At 42.5% G+C, this 16,338-nt stretch overlaps 1 protein-coding gene across 6 annotated transcripts in view; it reads right to left on the bottom strand.

The window, feature by feature from the left end:
* The window catches only part of LOC141172014 (sulfotransferase 2B1-like), a 913,436-nt gene that overhangs the window by 368,759 nt on the left and 528,339 nt on the right, over window positions 1–16,338 (bottom strand). The window contains exons 1-2 of one of the 6 annotated variants that reach the window (XM_073655783.1): window positions 6,591–6,733; window positions 2,655–2,685 (exon numbers count right to left, since the gene is read on the bottom strand). The exons of 3 other annotated variants lie outside the window; for them this stretch is intronic. The gene's annotated coding sequence lies outside the window, so the exon portion shown is untranslated. Of the gene's footprint in view, window positions 1–2,654; window positions 2,686–6,590; window positions 6,749–16,338 lie in introns of those variants that run through there. 2 more of the 6 variants (XM_073655781.1, XM_073655782.1) reach the window with 2 other exon arrangements.

Raw genomic sequence — 16,338 nt, 5'->3', positions numbered from 1 at the left:
CTTCTTGTACCTTCTGCTACATTTCCAAGTTCAAGCTTTTTGAAATGGTTCTTGGTAATCACTCTGGATCTCCCTGACGAAGACCCTGAAGACGAGGACCCTGAAGACCAACCCGAAGAAGACGAGGACCCCGAAGACGATGACCCTGAAGACGAGGACCCTGAAGACCACCCCGAAGAAGACGAGGACCCTGAAGACCACCCCGAAGAAGACGAGGACCCTGAAGACCACCCCGAAGAAGACGAGGACCCCGAAGACGAGGACCCAGAAGACCAACCCGAAGAAGACGAGGACCCCGAAGACGAGGACCCCCGAAGACGACGACCCTGAAGACCACCCCGAAGAAGACCAAGAAGATGACCCTGAAGAAGTTGACCAAGAGGACAAAGAAGAGAAGACAAGCATCAAGATACAGAAGAACAAAAGACAGAAAACCAAGAAGCAGAAATACAGGAATCTGCAGAACAAAAAGCGGAAGAACATTAAGAATAAGACTAAAAATCAGAGCAAAAGATAATATCTAAATTATAAGCAGAAGATGACTAAGCAGTGTATGGGGGTGAGTCCGTTCCTCCTCGTGGTGCCCCTGGAAAAGACCTGCTGCTGCAGGCCAAACTGAACGTGGACAAATCCTGTTGTAAATCTTTTGTGACGGGCAGAACGAAAGGTGTAATGTCCAACCTTTTATAGATAACAACTACAGGAATGCCTGTCACAAATAAGAATATGATGAAGAAGAAGAATATGAAGAAGATGAAGAAGTAGAATATGAAGAATGTAAAAAAAAAGAATAATACGAAGAAGGTGAAGAAGAAGAAGATGAAGAAGGTGAAGAAGAAGTGGATGAAAAAGATGCTGAGGATGATGAAGGAGAAAGTGTGGGAGAAGTAAAAAAGAAGGTGAAGAGCATGGAAGTAGTGAAACATAAAAATCTGACAAAATATAAAAATACTTAACATAGTCAATATTTCGGTAACTCAGAACGTCTTAAAAAAAAATTAATTCCTGCTATTCCATTTGATTGGGCTAAACTTCTATGCCTTTATTGTCTCCCCCACCTCCCCCAATACATTCTACATTATTCTTAGTTGTTTTCCTTCATGTAGAATTAACCTACAAGGAAAGAAAGGGTTTATTTTCATTCCGATATTTCTGTCCCATTGACTTGCATTGGTTTCCGGTATCGGAATCGGCGATATCCGATACTTTTTCGGTATCGGTCCGATCCAATCCGATCCGATATTTCCCGATATCGTAAGGTATCGCTCAACACTACTCACAACCCTAAACAGCTATTCATTACTTTCAAGTCCCTCCTCTGTCCACTAGCTCCCCCTCTCCTCTCCTCTCATCTCAGAAGACTTAGCCTCATTCTTAAAGCAGAACTTTGAAAACATAAGGCAAAGCTTTTGCTTAAGGTCGACACAGCCCCTCCTCATAACTACTCAACTCTCCTCCTCCAAAACCAGCTTCTCCACCGTCACAGAAGATCATCTTTACTCACCAAATCACATCTCACCACCTGTAAACTTGACCCAATACCATCCCACCCCATTCCAAATACTCTGGGTCATTTGATAGCACTTTCCAGGTGTCTAGCCCTAATTTTATGTGCTTTGGAAGCTTTTGGGCCCGTTTGAAAGTGTTGCATATGCACTATTTTGCCCCCCATTTAATCCTAAGGCATTCGGTAATGTTCAACGAATATTCGACAAATTTATCGGCGAATTTTACAGATTCGACTATCGGAATCCGAACCGAATATTGAAACATTCGCTCATCCCCATTTCTTACCACTGTGGGTGCCGTTATACTTGCTAAATTACCAGCCTTTCAATATATAAAACTTGGCCATGTTGGGAAAAGTTCTTCTATTATTTTATCCTCCTGCAACCAAGACCAATGTTTATTTACAATATTTTTAACAATCTGCAATCTTGGTTGTTTTGCGTTATTATGGGTACATTCACTACGGTGTCAATTGTCCTCATTTTTTCATTTTCTTTTTCTATCCTAGTGCTTATTAAGGACTCTCTCCATATTTTGTTTACTGCTTTATTTATTTCCATTACCTTAGCCTGGTTATATCCCTTTCTTACAAATTTATCTATTATTTTTTGTGTTTCCTCTACCTCCTGGAGATCCAGCAGCGTGAGCACTCAAACTCCTGCACGGAGCACAAGGAAGTGCCGACACACAGGATCCCCTGCTGTTCCAAGCCCGGCTACTCTCTACCATCTGGCGATCCAGCCGTGTTAAGCACTGTAAATCAGGCACCGCTAGTAGGATTGTCCAGGTTAGCTGGCAAGCATTCAGGCATTTGCATCCACCATAGGTAAGGGGGTGTTATACCACCATTCAATTATGCATAGATCATTCAGTTTTACTGTTCTTGGTTTTACATAAGCTTAGTTATTCATTTAAAAATTATTTCAAATCACGGTCCACACAGGAAATCTAGGATCATAGTGACCATCCTCTTTTGGTTCGCGGGCATTTTACTATTGGCATTCAAGTATTGTCAGCACTCTGTATAGGAAAGAGAGGTAATCATACATTTTGTTACATTTTGCTAGGTTTTTAGTAAATTTACCTTTCCTTAGCGCACTGCATATAAAATTTATTTTATAAAAATAAAAAAGCATTTTACTCACCTTAACACATAATCCCTAATGCCCTTGTCCCCTGTAAAAGAGAAGCAATAAAAACACCATAATTTTCACCTTAACGCCTAATCCCCGATGCCCTTGTCACCTCTAAAAGCTAAAAAATAATAAACCACCATAATACTCACCTGTCCGCCATGTAATCTATGTGAGTGCTTTTCCCAGCAACAGCTTGCTGAGTAAAAAAGTTGTCAGTTGATCAACTCCGGTGAACTTTCACACCGCAGCTCAGTGCTTCACCCTGACACAGGAGTGATTACCTGTGTCAGTGTGAGCCTGCTGTCCTGGAGATGTGACGGCTCTCCAAGTCATCTGGATCGAGGTGAGGGATATGTTTTTATTTTTATTTTTGTTTCTTTACAGGGAACAATGGCTTGTGATGATTAGGTATTAGGTGAGTATAACTGTGCTTTTTTATTTTTAAATAAGTGTGTAAAACCATGTGGACTTTTATTTAAAATAAAGGATTTTTTTCAGGCTGTGTCTTTTACAAACTTTTACTATGTGGTTAGTAATGAGGCCTTCTTATAGATGCCTCTCCATTACTAACCCCTGGGCTTCATGCCCTATTAACCCATTTACCATCTGCATCAGGGCAAGTAGGAAGAGCTGAGGCTAGGCACCAGATTTGGCACATCTTATTAATACTTAATTTCTGGGGCGGCTGAGGGCTGATGTTATTAGCTTCTAAGGGGCCATAGCCCCTTCCCTGGCTATTAATATCAGCCCACAGTTGTCTGTTTAGCCTTTGCTGATTTGAATTTATAGGGTGACCCTATGTCAATCTTTTTCTGGGGTCCCCCCATAAACTAGCCAGAAAACGCTAATCAAACAGCTGGGAGCTGTTTTTTATAGCCAGGAAACACTTAGGCCTATTGGCCCCTTCCTAGGTTATTAATATTATCCTGCAGCTGTCTGTTTAGCCTTTGCTGGCTATAATTTTCCCCATCCAATGCTTTAAAATTCAGTGAAGCACCTGTGTTTTCAAGTTGCTCACCACACCTCTAGATAAATTCATTGAGGGGCATAATTTCCAAAACAAGGTCACTTGTGGGGGGTTTCCACTGTTTAGGCACATCAGGGATTCTGCAAATATGATATGGTGTCTTGCTATCTATTCCAGCCAATTTTACACTCCAAAAGTCAAATGGTGCTCCTTCCCTTCCGAGCTCTTCCGTGCACACAAACAATAGTCTTCCACCACGTAATGGGTATTGGAGTCATGAGAAATTGCACAGAAAAGTATATGGTCCATTTTCTCCTGTTACCCTTGTGAAAATTAAAACATTTTCCCTGAAGCAATATTTTTTGTGAGGAAAATTAAAATTTTAATGTTTTCCTCCCACATTGTTTTAATTCCTGTGAGGCAACTAATTGGTTAATAAACATATCGAATGTAGTTTTGATCACTTTGTGGTGGCAGTTTTTAGAATAGTGCTACTTTGGGATATTTTCTGTCAATTAGCTCTTTAAAGTCATTTCAAATATTTCCTTTTCCTCCAATAATTAGATTTTGTAAATTTTGTTGAAAAAACGAAAAATTACTGGTAAATTTTATACCTTCTAACTTCCTAACAAAACAAATTATGCTTAAAAAATAATTGTGATGAAAAGTAGACATATGGGAAATTTTATTTATTAAGCATTTTGTGTGGTATAACTGTCTGGTTTAAGGGTATAAAAATTCAAAGCTTAAAAATTGCAAAATTTTCTATATTTTTGTCAAATTTTCAATATTTTCATAAACAAAGGCAAATAATATCGACCAAAGTTTACCACTGATATGAAGTACCATGTGTCACTAAAAAGCAGCCTCAGAATCACTGGCATATGTTGAAGTGTTCCAGAGTTATTAACTCATAAATTGATCAACGTTAGATTTTAAAAAGAAGGCTCGGTCATTACCGTACAAAGTGGCTCGGTTCATAAACAGTTAATATAAAAGCACAGTGCTTACAAGAAAAATGTGTAAAAAGAACCACAAAAAGAAGACGTGCAAATATGCAAAACAGTTGTAAAAATAAAAATAAGAAATAACATCTATATTTCTTTGTTTCAGAAGGGGCAGAGGCTGTAGCAGTATCTTTGGAGTGTGGGAGAAAACTGCAGTACCCAGAGGATCAAGAGAGCTTAAGCATCCATCCATAAAAAGAACTATTACCACAGGGAAAGGAATAATGATTTTCATTTCTATAGCACCAAAATATTTTGCAGAACTTAATTCAGAGAATACATGAACTGACAATATTAGACATTACAGAGTATCACATAATTCAACACATAACAAGAGGAGTGAGGGCTCTGCTTTCAATCTACAATCTATAAACCCTTGACATAAGCTTTTAACCAAATCTACGAAGTATTTGCATCTTTCATAAAAATAGCACAGACCCTTGTCTACTAGTAACACATACGACCTTAGCAAGCATCTCTCCAAGGTAAGGGTCAGATTTTTAGAATTGGCGGGTAAATAATGTTAGCTACCGTGGATAGCCATTATATCAAAGGAGTTTATACTTATTACTAGATGGTGGCCCGATTCTAACGCAACGACCCTCCTTTATAATGCCCCATGTAGGAAGTCACATCCCCCATATATAATACCCCATGCAGGATGTCACATCCCCCGCATATAATGCCCCATGCAGGAAGTCACATCCCCCGTATATAATACCCCATGCAGGAAGTCACATCCCCCATATATAATACCCCATGCAGGAAGTCACATCCCCCGTATATAATGCCCCATGTAGGATGTCACCTCTCCCCCATATAATGCCCCATGTAGGATGTGACCTCTCCCCCCATATAATGCCCCATGCAGGATGTCACCTCTCCCCCATATAATGTCCCATGTGGGATGTCACCTCTGCCCCCCATATAATGCCCGATGCAGGAAGTCATATCCCCTGTATATCCATCCTCCCATAGTGCCCCATGCAGGTCCCCATGCAGGAAGTCATATCCCCTGTATATCCATCCCCCCATAGTGCCCCATGCAGGTCCCCTATGGCCCCATACAAAAAAAAAAAATACAATACTCAGCTCGCTTCTCAGCTGCTTCTCTGGACTCCAGCGAAGCCGGCATGTTCATGCTGTGTGCTGTGACCGGTCAGGAGAGAGCGCGGTGTAAAGACGTCACCGCACCCTCTGACCTGAGACGTCACAGAGCATCAGCGGAAGACACAGGAGCTGCTACGGAGGCACGGGGAAGGGTAAGTATGACGCCGGTGCCGGGGTCCTGATCGAGCGGGGGGAGGGACGGGAGGAGAGGAGAGGGGAGGGGAGAGGAGGGGAGGGGTAAGTATGACGCCGGGTGTCGGGGTCCTGATCGAGCGGGGGGAGGGACGGGAGGAGAGGGGAGGGGAGAGGAGAGAAGAGGAGAGGAGGGGAGGGGAGGGACGTCAAATTGTCCTCGGGAGATAAGCGGCCGTAGCCCCTGATCTCCCGACGATAGCCGCATGTAGGTCAGAGGCGCCTGCGGTCGGTGGACTTATGCTGCGAGTAGCCAGCTGCATCTCCCGGCTTCATCGCCGCTGACCTCCGTGCCACACATGAGCCGCTAACGGCCGCCATGTTTTCAGAAATGCCGCATAGCTGATTGGCCGCGGCCGGACCAATCAGCGACCCGGGATTTCCAGGACAGACAGGCAGAAAGACAGACAGACAGACAGATGGGATAAGACAATTATATAGTAGATGATTTTGGTCACATCACCGTTATATTTCATTAGATTTTCTCTCTTAGATTGGATTAAACATTTCTGCATTATATGCTCTAGCCATAACTGAACAACACAAGACATATTTTGATTGTACGATACCCCATGGAAGAAAGACACAAGGTTCTCCATAGTTTAGACATCCTTATGTAATTAATAATAAAAATGCTCAAACCATCGAAGCCAAATATTATATGCTCACCTTATGAGGATGTGCTAATACCAGACACAAGGAAGTTTTGAAACCAAAGTATAGTAAAACAGTTGGAGCTCGAATGAAAATCCCAGTCAGCCAGAACAAAGCTGCTTGAGCAATAGTGAGTTGGAAAACAGCAGCTGACTTGAAACTTTCAGAAGAGTTTTATCATGTGTAATCAGAACAGACAGGTTTGCCAGGCTATGTATTTTGGCACTTGATCAATTTCTTTATCATTTCAAAATACTTTAGCAAATAACAAGGGATTATATGCATATATACAGTGAGGGAAATAAGTATTTGATCCCTTGCTGTTTTTGTAAGTTTGCCCACTGACAAAGACATGAACAGTCTATAATTTTAAGGGTAGGTTAATTTTAACATTGAGAGATAGAATATCCAAAAAAAATCAAGAAAATCACATTGTATAAATTAGATACATTTTTTTGCATTTTGCAGTGAGAAAAAAGTATTTGATCCCCTACAAACCATAATGAGTTCTGGCTCCTACAAACCAGTTAGACGCTCCTTATCAACTTGTTACCTACATTAAAGACAGCTGTCTTACATAGTCACCTGTATAAAAGACTCCTGTCCACAGACTCAATTAATCAGTCAGACTCTAACCTCTACAACATTGGCAAGACCAAAGAGCTTTCTAAGGATGTCAGGGGCAAGATCATAGACCTGCACAAAGCTGGAATGGGCTACAAAACCATAAGTAAGACGCTGGGTGAGATTGAGACAACTGTTGGTGCAATAGTGAGAAAATGGAAGAAATACAAATTGACTGTCAATCAACATTAATCTCGGGCACCATGCAAAATCTTATCGTGTGGGGTATCCTTGATCATGAGGAAGGTGAGAGATCAGCATAAAACTACACAGGAGGAACTTGTTAATGATCTCCAGACAGCTGGGACCACAGTCAATAAGAAAACCATTGGTAACACATTACGCATTAAAGGTTTAAAATCCTGCAGTGCCCGCAAGGCCCCCCTGCCCAAGAATGCACATGTGCAGGCCGGTCTGAAGTTTGCCAATGAACACCTGGATGATTCTGTGAGTTATTGGGAGAGGGTGCAGTGGTCTGATGAGACAAAAAATTTAGCTCTTTGGCATTAACTCAACTCACCGTGTGTGGATGAAGAAGAAGGATGAGTACAATCCTAAGAACATCGCCCCAACCGTGAAGCATGGTGGGAGAAGCATTATACTTTGGAGGTGCTTTTCTGCAAAGGAGACAAGATGACTGCACCGTACTGAAGGGAAAATGGATGGGGTCATGTATCGCGAGATTTTGGCCAACAACCTTCTTCCCTCAGTAAGAGCATTGAAGATGGGCCATGGCTGGATCTTCCAGCAAGACAATGACCCAAAACATACAGCCAAGGCAACAAATGAGTGGCTCAAAAAGAAGCACAGTAATGTCATGGAGTGGCCTAGCCAGTTTCCAGACCTTAATCCCATAGAAAACGTATGGAAGGAGTTGAAGCTCTGAGTTGCCAAGCGACAGCCTCAAAATCGTAATGATTTAGAGATGATCTGCAAAGAGGAGTGGACCAAAATTCCTCCCGACATGTGCGCAAACTTCATCATCAACTACAAAAAAAGTCTGACCTCTGTGCTTGCCAACAAGGGTTCTGCCACCAAGTATTAAGTGCCAGACGGATCAAATACTTATTTCTCACGGCAAAATTCAAATAAATTTATCTAATTTATACAATGTGATTGTCTTGACTTTTTTTTTGGACATTCTATTTCTCAAAAATAGCAAGGGATCAAATACTTATTTCCCCCCACTGAATGACAGAATAGTAAAAAGAATTACATCAAAGGTTTTGGCCAAAGTTCATAAAACCACAGAAGCATTATTACGCAATATCTATATATATAATAGTCTAATTCTGTCTGTTTGTCTGTAACGGAAATCCCATGTCGCTAATTGGTTGCGCCAGCCGCCCTCGACTAATCAGTGACAGGCGCAGTCCGGCCACGAATTGGCATTGGATTTGAACCATGCTTCGCTGATTGGTCGAGCCCGGCCGGCCACGACCAATCAGCGAAAGGCCCAGCCCTGCCGCGAATTGGGCTGGATTTGAACCAAGCTTTGCTGATTGGTCGAGCCTGGCCGGCCGCGACCAATCAGCGATATTGGCACGGCTACTTTAAATTAACCCCCCAATATATCCCCCCGGGGACCCTAATGAATTTCGTAAATACCTCATGTTGCCAATACTGCCTGTGCGTGGCGCTATCGCTGACCGCGCACAATATTGTAGTCTCTCATATGGTTCATGGCCCATGCGGTATAGCAAATCCAAAAAGTCCATGCATGGAAAACGGAAAGTGTACAAAAGGGTTTCCAAAGGACTTCAAACAGCACACTGTTAAAGACTTGGATGGCTACCCATCCTACCGGCGACAACACATTGATAACATTGTTCACAGCAAAAAAAATAAATAACTCATGGATAGTTCCATACAACCAATACTTATCAAAACGCTAGAACTGTCACATCAACGTTGAAATCTGTGCTTCAATAAAAAGTGTAAAATATCTTTTCAAGTACATCTACAAGGGGCATGATAAAGCTAACATCGAAATACAACAGAAAACAATCAATCACAATGAATCATCAACTTTTGTTGACTCAAGATATGTGAGTGCTCCAGAAGCTGCTTGGAGGATGTTTCCAAAGCATTCACAGTCCCATGCCATTATACATTTAGCTATTCATTTACCAAATCAACAGCAGCTTTATATCTTTTAAGATGCTCAAGTCAAAGATGTTTAAGAAACTTTAAGCACGACGTCAACTTTAATGGAATGTTTTTTGCTGAACCAACGTGACGAAAACGCAAGGCAGTATTTGTATTGAGAGATTCCAGAGCATTACGTTTGGAATGAATCTTGGAATCCAAGACAACGAGGACTTAGCAGAATAATTGGATAATTGGATGCATGTATACTGTTAGTGTCAAGGATCAAGAAAGATATTGCCTTTGGCTGTTACATGTTCACTGCATGTGTAAGGAGCTACAAGTTATGACGATTTGAAAACAGTTAACGAAGTATTGCACGATACATTTAAAGCTGCAGCTTTGGCTTTATGACTTCTATTGGATGATACTGTGTGGAGACTTACTTTAGAAGACGCAGTTACCCTACATATGCCTAAGCAACTTTGTGAATTGTTTCCCTACATCTGCGTATTTGGCCCGCCTACAAATCCGGCTCAACTTTGGACAAATTTCAAAGAACATATATAATCGAGGATTACTGCTTAGGTCTTCACAACAGAAATGGAAATTGTCAAAACTGCGAATCTTATGCCTTGCAAGATGTCCAAAATGTCTTACTACTGCATGGAAAAACATTTTCAGACTTTAATTTGCTACAGCCTGCAATTCAAGTTCCACAAGTTCCAGAGCATGACGAAGCTTATGAATTTTTGTTGGCAACAGAGAAGATAAACTCCTTAAATGAACCACAACGGATTGCATATGACACTATTGTGAGCGCTATAGAAAACCAAGCAGATGCAAGGCCAAAATGTTTCTATATTGACGGTCCAGGAGGGAGCGGTAAAACATACCTCTATGAAGTTTTAATGCATCACGTTAGAGAGTTGGGAAAAGTCGTATTGCCATCGGCTACAACAGGTATTGCAGCAAATCTTTTATGAGGAGGTCGCACTATCCATTCACTCTTTGGGATACTAGTTTCAGTCAACGGAATCTCCGTTTCCAGAATAAAACAAGACACATTTGCAGGAAGACAGTTAAACAATGCAAATCTTTTGATACTTGACGAGTGCACGATGGCACCCAAATACGCTTTGAGCTTAATTGACAGACTTCTGCGCGAAGTAATGACTACAAATGTTGCTGAAAAAAATTAAATTCCATTTGGAGGTAATGTTTTTGTCATTGGTGGAGATTTTAGGCAATGCCTTCCAGTCATACAAAATGGAACAAGAACAGATGTTATCGAGTCCAGCTTAAAAATGGCTGACCTTTTGGAAACAGTTTAATAAACTCCAACTAATTAACAACATGCGATCTTCTGACCCAGGGTACAGCAAGTGGCTTCTTAAACTTGGTAATGGTGAACTTAGCAATGAATACAACCTTGGAGAAGACATTATAGAAATACCAGAAGACATGTTGTGCACTGACTGCACCGTAAGTGATGTTTTTTAAAAATGCGTTGAAATTGATGTGAACGACCAAAGCTGAGTTGAGAGGGCCTCTTCCCATGCAATTCTATGTCCCAAGAACGATGACGTGGCTCTGCTAAATTCACGTGTGATGGATAGAATGCCTGGAGAGTATAAGTTGTACAAAAGTGATGATTAAGTGGATGTAGACAATGAAGATGAACGAGAGCATTATCCAGTTGAATTTTTAAATAGTCTTACGCCATCAGAAATGCCATCCCACAGACTACAGCTCAAAGTTGGAACAATCGTAATGTTGCTGCAGAATCTAAATACAAAAAATGGTCTATGTAATGGAACTCGCCTTATTGTTACTGGACTCCATTCCCACGTAATTCAAGCAAGAGTGATCACTGGATCAGCAAAAGGAGACAAAGTGTTCATTCCACGCATTGATTTATGTCCTACAGACACCGGTCTTACACTTAGGCTTCGGCATTGACAGTTTCCAGAAAAACCAGCTTTTGCCATGACAATAAACAAGTCACAAGATCAAACTCTACACTGTGTTGGCATATATCTACCGGAGCCCGTTTTTTGGTCATGGACAATTCTATGTTGCATTTTCAAGAATTAAAATGAAATCCAACGTCAAGGTGCAAGTTCATCATACCCTCTTACAAGGAAAGTTGCTTATACACAGTCAAAACGTATTCACAAGAAACGTGGTGTACAAAAATATTTTGGGTTGATATTGTTAAATATATTATAGTGTCGATGTACTTCTTTCGTCCGATGATTTATTTAAATATGGTTAGATATTCATGTAATGGTTTATATATTTTGATGATCTGTTTAATAATTTCGTTCAGTTGTATTAAGTTCTATGAGCAATAAAATTTTATGATAATTTATATATTTTACCCGGAAAATCCTGTGTATTCATTGCATTATTGTTAAATCTTCATAAATTATCGACATACATATTCTAGAATACCCGATGCATTAGAATCGGACCGCCATCTAGTCTATAATATAATCAGGGATGTGTCCGTCTGTCTGAAGCTTCTATAGACTGAGCATGCTCAGTGTTGCGCAAAATCGACATTATGTCCAGGACAAGAGAGAGAAACAAAAAGACAAATTGGTGAATACACCCCATGTTATCATTATATTATATATGCCACCCAAAGCATAAGTGAGTACACCCCCTATATTATCAGTACATTATATATACAGCGCTAAACATAACTGACAAAAACCTCTGTATTATCAGTACATTATATATACAGCGCTCAGCTTAAGTGAGTACAGCCCTTTAATATCAGTACATCTATAATATAACCAGGGATGTTTCTGTCTGTCCGAAGCCTCTATAGACTGAGCATGCTTAGAATGGCGCAATAACGACATTATGTCCAGGACGAGAGAGAGAGTAAGAGAGAGACAAATTAATAAGTGAGTACACCCCCGTAATATTAGTACATTATATATACACAACGCTAAGCATAAGTTAGTGCACTCCTGTATTATCAGTACAATATATATACATTGCTCAGCATAAGTGAGAACACCCCCTGTGTTATCAGTATATTATATATAAAGTGCTCAGAGTAAGTGAGCAAACCCCTATATTTTCAATACATTATATATATATATATACATATATATATATATATATATATATATATATATATATATACGGTGCTCAGCATAAGTGAATACACCCCTGTATAATCAGTACATTATTTATACAGCGCTCAGCATGTAAGTACACCCCCTGTATTATTAGTGCATTACATATATATACAGTTGTGCTCAAACGTTTACATACCCCAGCAGAATTTTTCCTTTCTTGGCCTTGTTTCAGAGAATATGAATGATAACAAAAACTTTTTCTCCACTCATGGTTATTGGTTGGGTGAAGCCATTTATTGTCAAACTACTGTGTTTTCTCTTTTTAAATCTTAATGACAACCAAAAACATCTAAATGACCCTGATCAAGAGTTCACATACTCCAGTTCTTCATACCGTGTATTGCCCCCTTTAACATCAACGACTGCTGGAAGTCTTTGGTGGTAGTTGTGGATGAGGTTCTTTATTTTCTCAGATGGTAAAGCTGACCATTCTTTTTGGCAAAAAGCCTCCAGTTCCTGTAAATTCCTGGGCTGTCTAACATGAACTGCGCGCTTGAGATCTCCCCAGAGTGCCTCAATGATATTGAGGTCAGGAGACTGAGATGGCCACTCCAGAACCTTCAATTTATTCTGCTTTAGCCAATAACAGGTCAACTTGGCCTTGTGTTTTGGATCGTTGTTATGTTGGAACGTCCAAGTACGTCCCATGGGCAGCTTCTGGGCTGATGAGTGCAAATTTGCCTCCAGTATTTGCTGATAATGTGCTGCATTCATCTTTCCTTCAACTTTTACCAAATTTCCTGTGTCTGTGTAGCTCACACATCCCCAAAACATCAGCGATCCAGCTCCGTGCATTACAGTAGGAATGGTGTTCCTTTTATCATAGGCCTTGCTGACCTCTTTCCAAATGTAATGTTTATGATTGCAGCCAAAAAGTTCAATTTTGGTCTCATCACTACAAATTACCTTGTTCCAGAAGTTTTAAGGCTTGTCTTTGTGCTGTTTAGCGTATTGTAGGCGAGATACTATAACTGTTAAGAACTGTTCTTGCCATGCACTTCACCCCAGCTGCCCTCTGCCATTCCCTTTGTAGGTCACTTGATGTCATCTTGTGGTTGCTGAGTGACATTCGAACAAGATGACGGTAATCCCAGTCAGTGGAGAGTCACTTTTACCCTCTGCCGGTCAGTAGCTTTGTTGTTCCCAATGTCTTCTGATTGACCTTGTTGTAATGGACTGTCGTCTTCGAAATTTTAAGGATGGAGGCAACATGGCGCTCACTGTATCCCTCTGCTAGTAAAGCCAGAATTGAGCCCTTCTTTTCCTCACTCAAGACTTTTCTTTTGGGGTATTCCTAGCACTTGTTTTGCCTTCCAGCTTGTCCTATTGCATGAGGATTGTGAAGACCACAACAGTGTTTTTTATACTTTCCCTCTGTTAGGAGGGTGGTTGCAAACAACTTTCATATAATGGAATGCAACCGACCCCGGGGTCCGCGATGTAGCCTGGTGGACTGCTGCCGAACACTTTCCGGGTGGAAAGGAAAGCAACCAACATAAATGTTAAACCTTTCCGTGTTTCTGCACACTGGAACAGGTATAGCAATTCGCACTATCTCCGTTAGCAGCACGAGAGTGAAAAATGATCTGTAGTCCTGTTACAGCACAGGGACTACAGTGGCGGCGCTAGGATGCGTGTGTGACTACGCCGATGGGTACACGTGCCTCCAGCCGTCGTGCTACCGGACTGAAGGGTACTACTCCACGTGGCTGACAGGCGATAGCCGTGGATAGGACGTCTGCAGGCTGCTCGTGGTGTTAGTCGACCCCTTTGGCAGAGCCAGACTGCTACACGAAACTACCTGCCTCTATGGGACTAGCCTGTCTCTATGGAACTAGCCTGCCTGACAGAAACTACTCGTGGAACACAGTCGTCCACACAATCGCATCACTGCTCAATGATCAGAGCGCGCCGCCATGTTTGTGGGCAGGCCTTTTAAATACTAAGCCCTGCCCACCAACGCACCATTGGTTACACCTCCCGTGGACCAATCAGGCCGTGCCAGGTCACCGAGTCATGTGGGTGCCAAACCACCAATCACGATCCGCCAGGTCATGGGCATGCTCAATACGGCGAATCCTGGACTTAGACTCCAAACGCCCTGTCTCCCTCTGCAACCCATGCTTAACATTGCTAGGTACCAATACACAGGAGACAATCTCTACGTCTCGTGGACCAGCTAGGTGTTGGGGCTGATGATGATGCTGAGCAGCATCAGCCCTGGCTGGACTGTAATGGGAGATCACAGAAGGTTCTGGACCCATTTCGAATCCAGCCACAGACCGACGCCTAACATTATCCCCCCTTCTAACATCCCCCTCCACTTGACACTCATTTTCCTCCATGAGCAGGGGGGCAAAAATGTGGTCCATCAGGTCAAAGAGGGGATTCACAGAACCATGACCCCTCCGGTGTACAGGGTACCCTTTAAGAAAGCGGGAGACAAACCTCGCAGATTCCCCACGTACTTTAGTATTACGGGCCGTGAGCCACACTCTGTCGCCCGGATAGAATACGGGGGCAGGGCGACGAGAAGAGACAACCGACTCTCTATGTGTGGAGTCCATCACGGGTGACAGATGGGGAAGACCCACCGGACTTTGGCAGAAAGATTTATCTCCCGCACAGATGGGACACGCGAGGACAAAGTCCTTAACATCCTGGCGCCACCAGGGCCACCAATAGGACCATTGAAGGGACTTAGTGGTACGTTTGACCCCCAGATGAGCTCCGATCTTAGGGGCATGAGCCCAGGAGAGCACCATATTCTGTAGATTAGGGGAAACAAACGTCCTTCCGATGGAACCTGGTTAGAGGACACAGCAGCCACCCTCTCTACCTGAGAGTTCCATTTGACATAGTCTGACAAGACCCAGGTCCTGGGGACAGACAAAGAATCTGTCCGGAAGCCACAATGGTAGAGTGATCAGAGACTACCCTCCGGGTGACTGCGACCATGAACTGAGGCGCACAATTCTCACTCCAGGAAGAAATCTCCCCCGTATTCCCGTCAATGTGTGGAGTATGACAACGTAACCAGGGGAGACCCAATAACACCTCGTCTAATCCACCGGGAATAATAAGAAATGAGGTGACCTCCCGGTGACCCTGAGGAAATGACATGGTGAGGGGAATCGACTGGTGGGTGATTTGCGCGTCCAGGAGTGTACCATTGACAACATTAATGTTCATGTGTCTTGACAGTAACTCTAAAGGGATGGCATGCCTCTGGGCAAACGTAGATGATAAAAAATTGCCATCAGCACCAGAGTCCGCCCACCCAGTAGGAGGGGCCTGAGAAACACTTTCTTTCAGTGTGTTCTGTGCAACTGAGTTGCCTGGTCCTGTCCTGTATCTTGTCTGTTTCCGCCACATTGGGGGCTGTATTCCCAGGCCTGTTACCTGTATCTGTGACTTCTAGTCTGTTTCCGCCACCCTGGAGGCTGAGTTCCCCGGCTCGTTCCTGTATCTTGTTCTTGGTTCAGTTCCTGTCTGAACAGTGTCCTAGCCCGTTACTTGTTTGTCTCTATGTTCGTATCTTCCCTTTTCCTGCAGTGTCTGAACCTGCACCTAACTCCAACTCGTTGTCTCTGTACTTCTGTTTGTGAGTTTAGTGTCCACTCACTACTTCATTGTAAGTACCTTGTGTGTATCTGCTCTGCTTGTCTACCGCACCTGCGGTTTTGCTGTGCTCTGCTTGTCTACCGTACCTGCGGGTTTTGCTCTGTTCTGCTTGTCTACCGCATCTGTGGGTTTTGCTTTGCTCTGCTCGTCTCCTCATCTGCGGGTTTTTCTCTCCTCTGCTCGACTACCGCAACTGCGGGATTTGCTCTGCTCTGCTTGTCTACTACACCTGTGGGTTTTGCTCTGCTCTGCTTGTCTACCGCACTTGC

Source organism: Phyllobates terribilis, unplaced genomic scaffold (genome assembly GCF_046119375.1).
Source record: "Phyllobates terribilis strain yellow unplaced genomic scaffold, ASM4611937v1 Scaffold_12__6_contigs__length_324123572, whole genome shotgun sequence".
NCBI classification, from domain to species: domain Eukaryota; kingdom Metazoa; phylum Chordata; class Amphibia; order Anura; family Dendrobatidae; genus Phyllobates; species Phyllobates terribilis.
This window is presented reverse-complemented; position numbering and strand designations above follow the sequence as displayed.